Raw genomic sequence first — 13,895 nt, 5'->3', positions numbered from 1 at the left:
CATTCACCAATTATGCAAAGACAAAAAGCCCAAAGCAACATTACATTGCCAAGGAGACCTGAAGACACTTTCCAAGCTATCAAAGCTGCAAAAGACACAGGCAGGGCGCTCCTACCTTATTTCCACTTAACTTTTTCATTTGTTAGGGTAAAAGGATTCTTCAGAAGATAGTGGCTTAGCATAATTGAATTAGGTGGAGACTCCAGTTGCAGCTGCTGCTTCCAATATGCTGTCTTTCTGGAACTAAGCAACACAGCCTCTGACATTGGATATGCAGCTGTGGAGGAGCCAAACACATTTGTCTTCATCCTGAACCACAAGGACCATCACAGGCAACTTACTCTCATCTGGTAGGGAAAGCAATAGGGATTTGTAAATTCTTCAGATCTGTGCTACAATCTACTACAGGCTCTTCATGGCCTCCTCATCTTACAGGACACAATACTTGTCATCAGATTGATGACATTATGTAGGAAAAACTTGGAAATAGCAGATTCCCTAGATGTTTGGTAAGACACATGGGTGAGTGCTCATGTTGTAGAACTCAGATCCTACACGTTCCTGTGAAGTAGAGTAGGGTTGGTGAACTGTTTTTTGGTAAAAGGTTAGATAGGAAATAATTTTAGCTTTGGGCATATGGTCTTTCTTACAATTACTTCACTCTGCTATTACAGTGCAAACCGATGAGCACTGCTGGTGTTCCAACAGGTCTTTGTTTACAAGAGCAGGTTGTGAGATTTGTCTGTCTGGAAGGGCCCAGTGTGCAGACCCCAGTCTAGAGCAAGTCAGGTCTATCTCCTCCAAAGGTGACAGAATGGCCTTGCCTAGTTTTTCTTTCCTTAAGGAGGAGACATGAAGATGAGTGGGCATCTTAGTCAGTCTAGGTTGCTGTAACAAAGTACCATAGATGGGGTGGCTTAGGCACCAAACACCTATTATTTTTTTTTTTTTTGACAGGCAGAGTGGACAGTGAGAGAGAGAGACAGAGAGAGAAAGGTCTTCCTTTGCCGTTGGTTCACCCTCCAATGGCCGCCGCTGCAGCCGGGCGCACCGCGCTGATCCGATGGCAGGAGCCAGGATCCAGGTGCTTTTTCCTGGTCTCCCATGGGGTGCAGGGCCCAAGCACCTGGGCCATCCTCCACTGCACTCCCTGGCCATAGCAGAGAGCTGGCCTGGAAGAGGGGCAACCGGGACAGAATCCGGCGCCCCGACCGGGACTAGAACCCGGTGTGCCGGCGCCGCAAGGTGGAGGATTAGCCTATTGAGCCACGGCGCCGGCTCAAACACCTATTATTTTTTCACAATTCTAGAGGCTGAACTTCTGAGATCAGGGGGTCAGCATGGCTGGAGTCTGGTGATAGCCCTCTTCCTCATTGTAGACTACTACTTCTCATTGTGTCCTTGGCAGAAAGAGGCACACAGAGCTCTCTGGGGTCTCTCTTATAAAGACACTAATCCCACTCACAAGAAGGCCCCACCTGTTAATACCGTGCTTTGGGGGTTAGGATTTCAATGAGCAGATTTTCAAGGAACTCACAGATTCAGTCTGTAACCGTGGGTGTCTTAGATATTCTGAGTCAGTTGATGTCCTCTTTGGGTGTATTGCTCTCATCCATGTGGCAGTTGACCTGAAAAACTGGGGGATTTAAGAGAGGTTCAGATTTAAAGATGTCTCATTGTTCCAACATGCAATCTGGGTGCTTCTTCACTCAATTCATGTGAACTGCAGATACAATGGGCTCAATATGTCTGCAGGAAATTAAGTGCTGAGAGGTTTCACACAAGAACACCATCCTGATGGTCCTACCTTCTTGAACCTCCTCACTGTTTCCTCAGTTCTCTGCTCAGGCAGTTTCCCTGCCTCTTCCTTATTTTCTGTAGGCCGAAGTGGTGTCCAAGACTCAAAGAACCATCCCAACTCCCATGGAGGCTTCTCAATGTTTGTAGCAAAACTTGAGTTGCTATTTGGCTTAACTGAGCTGTCATTTTCTTTTTGTTCCTGGCTTCTACAACTATTAACCATAGCTATAGCCAGTTGTGTTAAGTACCATCACCCTCATATCCCTCAGGGTCTCCACCCATCTTCATCCCTTGAAGTTCACCTCAATCTCAGGAGAAGCAGTGTTGTTGTGTGCCAGAACAATCATCCCTTACTTACCACCCACTGTGGGTTCCCTATTGCTCTATGACCTGTGGCTATTACAGTTTCAGAATTCCAGTGGGAAGTTTGCTTTCTAGGACCACTTTCTTAGATTACATTTTTCCAAAAAGTAACCCCAGAGACCAGAGTGTGTTTATTTTGAGGTGTGAGTCTAGGGAAAATGAATGGAAGTCTAAGAGGAACAGGAAGGAGTCCTGATAAGTTGTGATATTGGTGAGCTGCAGTGGAAGTACCTATCTCATAGTGTACGGGTAACTCCACATATGTTAGTTCTGGATTTGTGTGCCTTTGCGGGGGCGGGGGGGGGGGACTGAGTTCTCTACCTGCATTTGTTGTTTTCTGGAGGAGGGGGCTCTGGGATTGAGTGGGTAGAGCTAGGAATAAAGATTTTACATCTCCTTGTGATAAAAATATTTTGGGCCCCCAACTCCAACAAATTCTGCTCCTCAGTCTAGGTTTACACACTCCTAGAGCTATGTGGCCATATGTTGGAGGACATACGGCCATCTGCATTCATTCTGCTTGGAGACTTGGAAATCATAACATTATTTTTATATTAAACCCAAATTTGCTGTATAAGGTGAATGCGAATGCAAAATGCACCTGATGATTTTCTTTCTTTTATTTATTTATTTGACAGGTAGAGTTATAGACAGTGAGAGAGAGAGAGAGAAAGGTCTTCCTTCTGTTGGTTCACTCCCCAAATGGCTGCTATAGCTGGAGCTGCGCCGATCCAAAGCCAAGAACCAGGTGCTTCTTCCCGGTCTCCCATGCAGGTGCAGGGGCCCAAGCGCTTGGGCCATCTTCCACTGCTTAGGCCACAGCAGAGAGCTGGACTGGAAGAGGAGCAGCTGGGACTAGAACCGGCGCCCATATGGGATGCTGGCACCACAGGCAGAGGATTAACCAAGTGAGTAACAGCACCGGCCCAACACCTGATATTTTTCTTAAAAAGAGAAAACACGAAATTTCAAATAAATTCCACAGTAGGCTGCTTTGAAAGTGAGATCTCTTTGTTTCCTTGCAGGCTACCTTCATGAATGCCTGCCATTTGTAACACCTTCATGAAAAGATTATGGAGGTGGACACGTGGCACTGATGCATGCCGCAAGGTTTGTCCTTGCTTTCTCCCATAGCCTCTGTCCTGCTACTTTCTCCCATATTTCCTGAGCTTAGATCATTTCCAACCACCTAATTGCTTTCTTTCTCCAAATACACAAGTGAATTTGCACTTTTTTTTTAAGGCAGTCTTACTTTTTGGCTGATGAAAACTCTTCAGGATTCAGTTTTGTGTTCTGTTTTCTAAAACTTTGTCTCAGACCACGTTAATTAACCAGAAGTCACTGGGCTGAGATGGCTCCAGCGCCTTGGGTTCTCCTTGGTGAGCAAGCGGAAACCTAACTCTTTATAAATAATAAAATGAAACTTAAGCTTAACCAATCAGAAAACATCAGCTAACTTCTAATGAGGGACTTCCCACTTGACCCAATCAAAGATTTTCTTTGTCTTGCTTCTAGGAACACCTTATAAAAGTTCTCCCTTTGAGCCCCTCATGGAGTGCTGAACCACTTGTGTTCTGGTGCTGCCTGATGCATGGATCACAGAATGCCTGAGTAAGCTCTTTCCAGTTTAATGTGCCTGCATTTATCTTTTAGCACCATTGTTAAAGAAAAATCAGAGCTGCATAGAAGTTAATGCAGTAAGCACAGATTTTACTCAGGAACTTCACAGTAGGAAAAGGGACCTAGGCTTGATTCTAAATACAATGAACAATTGTGGGAATTTATTGTGGGGATTTATAGCTAAAGAGCAAGGTAGGAGACAGTGGGTGGAAAATGACTGAAAGGAAACCTCTAAGGGGAGTGGGAGATTCTGGCTAACCTGATTGACAGGATCCTTGCTGAAGGAAGGCCAGGGGGACCAGATACCACGGGTACAGGTTGAAGATAAGGAATCTGACGCAATGTTGAGGGTGTTCAGGTGTCCACAGTGGTGGATTCTCTCTAAATTGACTTAGTGGGATTCTTGCTGGAACCAACCCTCCAAGGATGAATCTGGAAGGCCCAGGTGGAGACCTACTGGGGAAGGGTAGGCTGGAAGAGGCTCCTCAGAGGAGCCTGGACAAAGTTTGGTCAAGGAGAAAGTCTTTGTCACCACTCCTTCTTGCAAAGTTAAGTTAATCACTTTTCAAATACCTCCGTGTTTGTACTTACCACTCATCTGTCTTTGTTTCCATATGCTTTGTGACCGATGGCCTGTATCTTACAACTTGTGTGACTGTTTTCCCCGTGAGGCTGTTAGAGATGAAGACAAATTCACCTAAGAGTTCTTGCTCCAGCACCAAACATATAGCCTGGCAAAGTGTCACAAATGCATCTTAAGATATGTTTGCTGAATGGGCAGGCAAATGGACCGTGAGACTCTGGACAGTGTTGAAGACGTCACACCTCCAGAACTGCTCTCTTGCTGACTGATGGTGGAGATTCTGGTCCCATAAACAGTTGCCCCATTTAAATTGTTTGTTCTTCATTTTTTGCTAAACCCCAAAGACCTCCAGGCACAATAACCTCTTCACCTGCATAAGATTTGCAAGTCATCAATTCTTGACCATGGGCCATTTCCTTTGTCAAGGGGAGAAAGTGATTCCCCGCAGTCTTCTGAATTTACAAAGAAAAGCTATCCAGATGTGTCTGGCCCACCTCTCTGTGCTCCCTCTCCCTCACGGCCCCCCTAATTTTGCCTCCAAATGAAATTCATTCCTGGCAGAGGGGGAGAGGAGGATTAAGGAGTCCACATGCAGCTTCTTTCAAGCTTTGGGGGAGGGCAAATGGTTCCAGTCAGTGTTTTCTTTAGTTGCAGATTTTGCTCCTTAAGGTGAAACCCAGGCTGTAGGCACCCGGACTGGCTGGCGATGAACTCCTGGGGCAGAGTGGCCGTGCCAGGCTCGGTCAGTGCGGACAGGGAGGGATCTGGCTGTTGCTGGCTTCAGAGTCATGGTGTGCCTCTAGGGTCTAGGCTGGAAGAGCTTTACCTGGCCACCCAACTGGGCTGGGTTATGAGCCTCAGAGTGAGTCACATTCTGAAATGCTGCCGTTCTAGCAGCTCAGGGGTTGGGGACTCATCAGTTGTGTTCTAGAAGAGTTAGGTTTTGCCTTGAAAATTGCCACTCCTTTGTTTGGAAGAAGAGGATAGAACATGATGGCACTTTTGGGTCAATGGATTTCAACCCAATAAATGTTTGTTGACTACCTAGTATGTGCCAGATGCATGTGTTTATGGAGTTGTCCTCCAGCAGAATGTAAGTCACTTGCAGACGGGGACTCCGTCAGTCCTGGCCAGATACAAAGATTCAGTTGGCTTGGTGGTTTAGTGATTGACCACTTCCTCCATGCCAGACACTACAAGATGGCCAGGATCAGAGATGAGCGGCATTTCCGAAGTCCAGTTCATTGTCTAGCAGTTACAGTATGACACCAGTCATGTTCGCCTAGGGCCCGCCCTAATGACCCCATTTTAACCTAATCACCACTTTGAAAATCTTATATCCAAATGCAGTCAAATTCAGAGGGCCAAGGTGTTGAGACATCACCATATGAACTTTCGTGGCTTGGTAGAGGGGCATACAATTCCTCCTGTAATGCTAACAGAGCATTTATATTTGTGGTGTAGGCAATAATCAACTTTACCGATAAACAAACTTGATAATTTTAGATATTGGTAAGTTATTAACATAAAAACTCACCATTTATTCATCACATAATGTTGGAATCCCTTTTATGAGCCAGAATTTTGGTTAGTTACTAAGGATTGGACATTCCACCAGGCATGACTCTTGCCCTTAAAAAGTTCACTGAAACCTATGTATGTGCAAGGAAATAGATGAAGAGACCCCTTAATGGGAGGGGAATTCAGTGGCCAATGGGGACATCGGAGCTGTTTCAGCTGAGCAAGCAGAGGTCGTTGGTGGGGGGGGACACTCACTGATATATCATGCTATGGAACAAAATAGTCTCCTATCATGGAAATGTAGGCCCTTGACCTTTCTCCGTACTCGAGGCAGATGGGTACAGAAGCCCAGATCAGAGGAGAGTCGTGAAGTGCAGCAGAGTAGTTTGTCATTAACAGTAGGCATTTGCTGTGGATAAAACCTTGGACTTACCGTGAACCTTGAACAAAAGACTGAAAAGCACAGGCCCCTTTGAGAATGTGAGTTCTGATCAGGACAGGGCAAGAGCAGGCCAGGACTCTCAGAAGGGGAAGTGTAGGGGCCAGGAGGAGCAAGGGGAGAAATCCACTTGGGTCTAACTATGATCAGAGAAGAACTTTGTTCCCTCAGTGGGCAGGGGTAGGGAGAATGTAGCACAGACCCTCTGTCATTGTTTAGGGCAATGGATCTCTAAAGCTAATGTGCTCAGAGGTACTTGGAGAGGCTGTTAAGCATGCAGATTACCAGGACTTCCTCAGCAGCACCTCGGGGGAGGGACTCTGGAATTTAGTGGAGGAACCTTGGAATCAGCATTTTGAACAAACCCACGCCTTTTAACTCCAACATGTTTTGGTTGTAGGGAGGTGGACCACTGATCACACTTTGAGGAATTCTGCCTCTGCATTGTTACCTATAGATAGAACTTAAATTAATTGTATGAGAAATTGTATATGGTTTTCTATTGTATGGGTTGTTTAGCAGTCTCCAACTAATTAATTTGGGTGCCACAAGTCCTTAGCTAAAGCAGCCATGCAATTATTGTTACATACATGCGCCTGGACCAGCAGCTCCTGCCTACCAATCTCAGGTCCCGTCCAGCTGCCTAGGTTGGGCAGAACCAGAGTGAAGCTCTTCAGATGCTGCCTGATGCCGGTACCCAAGAAACAGACCACTTTGCTCAAGTTTCCAAAACAACTGAAGGCAGAAGACTTCACATTGTTCTAATATGAGTCTTCGTAACATTATGTACCAGGCCCTTGCGTTCCCTTGGAAGCAGGCTCTGAGACATGGGTTAAAGTGCCAGTGGTTTAATTGGGTGATGATTCCAGGAGATGCTCGCAGGGCAGTGAGACAGAAAAGGGAAGGAAGCTGGTAAGAAATGTGCGTTCCAATGCAATACTCAGGGAACAACTGGAACTGAATTACACTGCGATCCTTTGGGATAGGGTGCACAGCCATCCACTTCTGCCCAGGGCTAAGGGGTTTTCTGGATGAGGGGCTTTCAGTGAAGAATCCAGGGAAGTTCTACGCCAATCAGAATATATTTGTCACTTGGTCTGGGAGCCAAGGTAGAGTGTATGCCTAAAGTTATCCCAGCTCTGTGTGTGTGTGTGTATGTGTGTGTGTGTGAAGTCGTTTATCCACCAGCTCATCACCTGTCACTAGGCAAGGATGGTGTGGTTTCTAGAATCCCCAGCCTAGAGATGCTGCCTCCCCCTGCAGCTCCTGAGAAGGCCTGAGTGTGGAGGGGACCTGCCCACCGGACTGTGCTACGGCTCTGTGAAGCGAGAGCCAGTGGAAGGCTTCTCCCTGCATCTCCTCTCTTCCCAGTTCCCGCCTCACTTCCTTTCTCTTCCCTCTCACTGGCCGGGCTTGTACTTCCCAAGTGAAGCACTGACATCTGAATCCCTGGTTGGGGCTGCGCTTTCTGGAAGACCTGCTCTAATTGGACTCCAGCTCAGCTCTCAGCTCTCTGACTTGTTATGTTACTCTGGATAACTAATTTCTCTTAGAAGCCTCAGTTTCCCCTTTTCTGAAAGAGGACAACGTAACTTTACGACCTCTAGAGCCTGCTCTGCTCATATTCCCCCATTCTCTAAGATCACCCTGTAAACTTGCTTTCTAAGTAGTAAGCCTCAGACTCCTTTCATCTCAGTCATGTTTTTCCCCTATGGCTCTTAATGAATCCTGGTTTCCTGGGCAATTTTTATTTAAAAGAAAAAAGTAATACAGGGGAAAGCAAGTTTGGAAACTCAGAGTCCTTATGCCCCAAGGAGATTTTCCTAAAACAATCTATTTTTGGGGGGATGGGAGAGAGTGGGCAGAGAACTTAGTTTGCAAGGAAATTCAGTCGTTCTAAAATGGCCTTTGAAACCAAAGACTGTGGAAAAGTTTAAGGAAAAGCACAAAGTGATTGGGGATAAATGGTTCCATATGAGTTACTGAATATAATATTCCTCCTTGTACTACCCAATTCTGGGTGAAAGCAGAGACTGCATGCTTGGTGTGTGCTAACAGATGTGTGTTTAGGTTTAATGGGATTCTTAGAAGGGTCAAGAATTCCCCCCAAAGAGTACTTATTCCACTCTGCTCTCTGAAGGTCACAAGAAGCCACTCAAAATCCCACCTCCGTTTTGTTTCCAGGCCTTAGAGGCTTTGTTCAATTTTGTGATAAATAATCTGGCTAAGTCATCAGTAATGGTAATCATGTTAATAACAACACAATCAATGCTGTTTATTGAACATATAGGGCAGTAACTCATCTGAGTTTCACTAAGTGAGGAGTTCAGTCACTTGTCCAAAGCCTCATGGTTGATGTTGGAGGTGAAATGGGTATCTGGGTCTGTTAGGCCTCAAAGTCTCTGCTTTGGTCACTTTGAACGGAGAAGGGGGACTGTGACCTGGGCGGGGGTCTGGACAAGATGCCTTTCTGGGAAATTCCAATTTGACTATCCAAAGAAGGTGTGCTTTCTTGAATGGTGAAGAAGTAAACAGCCACTGTGGCCAGCCCTTGATAGCAAGGAGGGATCAAATATGGCTCCTGCATTCTGGGAACTGATTCCTTAATAAGGAAGGGAAGGCATGTTGTAGATGGGAACCTGCATAGTTTAGACACAGAGAGTAAGGCAGCAGATTGAGGTTAGAGGTCAGGAAAAATGATCAGAGGTATTGAGTGGCAGGATAGTGTATAGGCAAGAGCTTTGGCTATGGGGTGATGCTGCCGTTAGAAGTCTGGCATCATGGCACAGCAGGTTAAGCCACTGCCTGCCATGCCAGCATGCCATATCAGCACGCTGGTTGGTGTCCTGGCCACTCTATTTCCAATTCAGCTCCCTACAAATGTGCCTAGGGAAGCAGCAGGTGATAGCCCCAGTCCTTGGGCCCCTGCCACCCATGTGGGAGAACTGGAGGGAGTTCTGGGCTCCTGGCTTTGGCCTGGTCTAGCCCTGGCCATTGAGGCCAGTGGATGGAAGTGCTCTCTCTCTCTCTCTCTCTCTCTCTACCTTTCTTTGTCATTTTCTCTCTCAAATAATTAACAAAATAAATAAACAAAGCTTGAAAAAAAGGTCTGGCTCTACTATTTCCTAGCCATAGCATTGTGGACAAAGTACTTAACCTCCTTGAACCACAAGTTCAAGGAAGATAAATCATCTGAACATGATCTCGAAGGTTGGATGAGACTCACGACAGTAAAACTGATAGAGCTGGAGGAGTGTGAGTGATTTCTTTAAGTATTTTTTCTGTTTAGAAAAATACAGGAAAAACAATAGCAAGTCTTTGTGAATTCCAGAGTTGGCAACAGAATTTATTTGTTTCAGGGAGGTATCTGTGTTGTTTTGGAGAAATATTTAAATAAGACTGGTTATGGGAAGGCATGCCAGAAGCAAGTCTGGCAGAAGTTGAAGCAAAGCGGGAGGGAGTGCTAAATTTTTGTGCATAATCAACTAAAAGGTGCTATTTCCCTGGATACCAAAAAACTCATGATGCTGTCTGTGGCTGAGGGGCTAGGTCATCTACCTGTTCCCTTTCACTCTCAAGTGTGTGTTATTTCACATTTCCTAGCCTTTTTTTAAATAAGGCATAGCCATGTGTTCTGCCCAAAGGAACAAGGGGAGAAATTTCTCTTGCCATGCCAGCAATGGCATGGTCCACAAAACGCCTTCTATGTGTAACTTCCTATGTCCACATCTGCAGTCTGGCCGTTGGCATCCAGGGAAGATAGTAAGTCCTCTGTCAGCCTGGGTCCCTGAGTGACTGTGGAGCAGAGCTCCATGGGCCTGTGCCCTCCTGCTGGTTGGGATTTATAAGAGTAGGATACTCTGTTCTGCCTTTCAGAATTCACTGTTTGCCTCCTGTAGCAGCTAGTGTGTCTTAATTAATAGCATCAAGTTTTGGACTTCCTCAGGCAGGGCCCATGGGGAGAGGATTCGTGTTTTGAAGCTGGGAGGAGAGAGGAGGTAAGAGGTGTGAGGGAGTCCTCTGAATGGAAGTTATTCTGAATGACGTAAAATGGTGCTTCCTGTTGGTCTTTGGTGTGGGTGCCATGGGGCATTAATTACTTCATTTCTCTTTTCTGTATCATAGTCCCCTTGTAAACCTCTCAGCACTTGAGCGAAGTTGGTCAAACATCTGGTTTAGTGGCACCTGAGCTTTGGGAATTCAAGGGAAGGCCAATGTGTATGTGTGGGAGGACCTGGGAAGTGGCCAGGGCAGCTTGGGGAAGCGTGAGTGGGCAGGAGGGAATGGCGGAGAAGCTCAGAGCAGAGGTCTGGAGGCAGAGGGAGCCACCACGCCTATGAAACTCTCCTGAGAGCCTGAGAAGTACCTGATGGGGATGTGGGCACAGTTTACTTTTGCTTCTGGCATGCAGATTGAAGTTTCAGGTGGGTTATGGCTCCTTAGATTCTCAAGGGGCTCTTTAGATTCCCCGTAGACTGGGGAATGTGGGGACAACTGCATGTTTAACGATGATTATTTTTGATAAAAGGAAAACGTATGAAAATGGAAAAGGAAGAAATAAAAATCAAAGTAGCTAAGCAGATAGCATTGATCTAACAGACAGGAGATGTGCAATCAATGGAGCTTCGTCTATTAAAGGTTCACCAGCAGACTGGTTATAGCCTTTGGAAGGGGGAGCTCCTGGCACTGTTTTAAGGGCTTGTTGTTGTTACTATTATTGTTCACTGATTTTTCAATGCACTCAGATTTTAGAAGCATTTGAATGTAAAACAATGTGTCTCCACTACTGAAGAAAGTTCCATAGGACAGTGATCTGCTCCTGGGTGTTAGAAACGTTGAACCTTGGGTCCTGTGCTGTAGCACAGGACGCTAAGCCTCCACCTGCAGTGCCGGCGTCCCATATGGGCACAGGTTTGAGTCTGGCTGCCCCTGTTCTGATTCAGCTCTCTGCTGATGGCCTGAGAAAGCAGTGGAAAATGGTCCAAGTGCTTGGGTCCCTTCACCCATACTGGAGATGCAGAAGAAGCTCTTGGCTCCTGGCTTAGGCTGTTGCAGCCATTTGGGGAGTGAGCCAATGGATGGAAGACCTTTCTCTCTGTCTGTCTGTAGCTACCTCTCAAATAAATAAATCAAATAAAAAAAAATAGAAAAAGAAAGACTAACCGCCCCCCCCACCGAGACAGAGAGTTTCCCGACGGTTGCTCTAAAGCAGTTAATGTAATAAAAATCCCAGCGCTCCCATCAGGCTGCTGCCTCTCCTCTTAGACTCGGGACAAACACCAGTTTGTTATCAGTTCTTGAGTTGTGATTGATCAGCACAGCTTGCATGGATTCCTGGCAGTGGCGTGGCTCTGGTCCTGTTCCCACGCTCCCATTCCTTACTTACTCTCAGGAGGAAGGATCTGCTCTGGCAGGGAAGATTATAATGTCCCCTGGGAAACAAGGGGATCCAGATAACACCCGGTTCTGAACATCGCATACTGGGCATAGGGACATTAAAAGTGCTTGGGTCCCTGCACCCATGTGGGAGACCCGGGAGAAGACCTTGGCTCCTGGCTTTCATCCATTTGAGGAGTGGACCAGTGGATCTCTCTCTCTCTGTTTCTCCCTTTCTCTCTGTGACTCTTTCAAATAAAATAAAATAAAATAAAATAAAATAAAATAAAATAAATCTTAAGAAAAAAGCCCAAACAACTCTGTGGGATGGATTCTTGAGTAGTCCATGTTGCACATACAGAAAGCCAACACTTTGAGAGGGTAACCGGCTTGTGCACAAGGTCTTCTCACATTGTTGGTTATTCTAATTCTGGAGCCTGTGCTCTTGACCTTTGTACCATGGGTGACATCAGAAGTGACTGGGGATGATTTAGCTTGGATATGAGGAAGAAAAGACTCAGAGGGGATGTAATTGCTGTCTTCAAGTTCCCGGGAGGCAGATGGGCAAACCAAAACGACTAGGGGGCCAGAAACACTGTGAGCGTCCCCAGAGGCACACAGCTAATGAATGGCAGAGCCAGAATTGTAACCAGGGGGGTGGTTTGAGATTTATTTCTGCCTCCATAAAGGAGAAAACAATAACAACTTCACAGAGTTGTTAAGAGGATTAAATAAAGTAACATTTGGAAACCATATAGGCTTGACATTTAGTGAGTAAACACACAATACACATCGAATTCCACTCCTCCGCCCCACTCCCAGCTTCCTTTCTTCTTTTCTTTTCTTTTTATATATTTTTAAAGATTTTATTTATGTATTTGAGAGGTAGAAGTAGAGAGAGAGAGAGAGAGAGAGAGATCTATCTGCTGGTTCATTCTCCAGTTGGCCACAAAGTCTGGAACAGGGCCAATCTGAAACCAGGATCCAGGACCCAGGAGCTTCTTTTGGGTCCCTCACGCAGGTGCAGAGGCCCAAGCACTTGGGTCATCTTCTACTGCTTTCCCAGGTCATAGCAGAGAGCTGGATAGGAAGTGGAACAGCCAGGACTTGAACTGGTTCCTGTAAGGGATGCAGGCACTGCAGGTGGAGGCTTAGCCTACTATGCCATAGTGCTGGCCCCCTCTTCTTTTCTTGTTGAGGGAGGGCTTATGGGATTTTTTTTTTAAATGTGGATCTCAAAGTCTAAAAGGTTGGGATTTTAGTAGCAAATTTGGTTCATCATTAGGGTGACTGTCTCATTTCATTCAACAAACACTGGACACCACTTAGGGTTAGACAGATGACTGGGAACCAGGGAGGCAGAAGGAAGGTGTGGCCCTGCAGTTTACAACCTGCCATGGAGACTGGTAAGATGGGAAGGACCTCAGGAGCTACGGATGCTCTTTCCCATCTACTGGAGGACGGCGGAAGCCAGGCGGCTTGGCCTTGGCTGTGCTCACACAGTGGCCGAGTGACTTGTTTTCTATCAGGGAGACTAACAGGCATGCAGGGGAGTTTCAGGAGCACCTGCCACCACGTGCTCCAGGTTACTCCCCACGGTGGCTATCATCAGATGGACCAGGGTTCCCATTTCTGTTGTGCCTGGCCCGGCCCCAGAAGCCTTTGCAACAAGGTGTTGTAGAAGCAAGGAGAGCTGGCCTGGGTGCCAGTCCCATGCTGGCAAAAATCCGAGACAGAATGCATGGAACGGCTTGGAGGTGGCAATGGGATTGGCAGGTTCCCCTGGGGGTGGGTCAGGCTGGAGACCATGTGGGGCAGGGAGTAAGGACGGTGAACTGGGTAACCCTCAGCACAGGGCTGTCTCTGCCGGGCTTAGAAGAAAGTGCTTGCTGCTCCACCCGTAGGGGAGCTCTCAGCCCCCACTGCAGTTGGGTCATTTGGCACTGTGTCTTTCTCCTTCGAGGCTGTAGGTTTTAGGGGGAGAGGTCTTGCGTTCTCTCTGTGGTGCCTGTGATATCTTCCATGGGATTACATAGGCTCAGGATAGGCTTCCAGCTCCCTTGATCTCACCACTCCCAGTCTATGCCTCAAACGTCAGCCAACGAGATCCCAGCCAACGGATCCCAGCCAACAAGATCCTGGCCAATGAGGTCCCAGCCAATGGATCCCAGCAGTGCTCCTTTCCCCCTCCTT

Source organism: Oryctolagus cuniculus, chromosome 7, assembly GCF_051225735.1.
Source record: "Oryctolagus cuniculus isolate XC-2025 breed Fujian yellow rabbit chromosome 7, ASM5122573v1, whole genome shotgun sequence".
Classification (NCBI taxonomy): domain Eukaryota; kingdom Metazoa; phylum Chordata; class Mammalia; order Lagomorpha; family Leporidae; genus Oryctolagus; species Oryctolagus cuniculus.
This window is presented reverse-complemented; position numbering follows the sequence as displayed.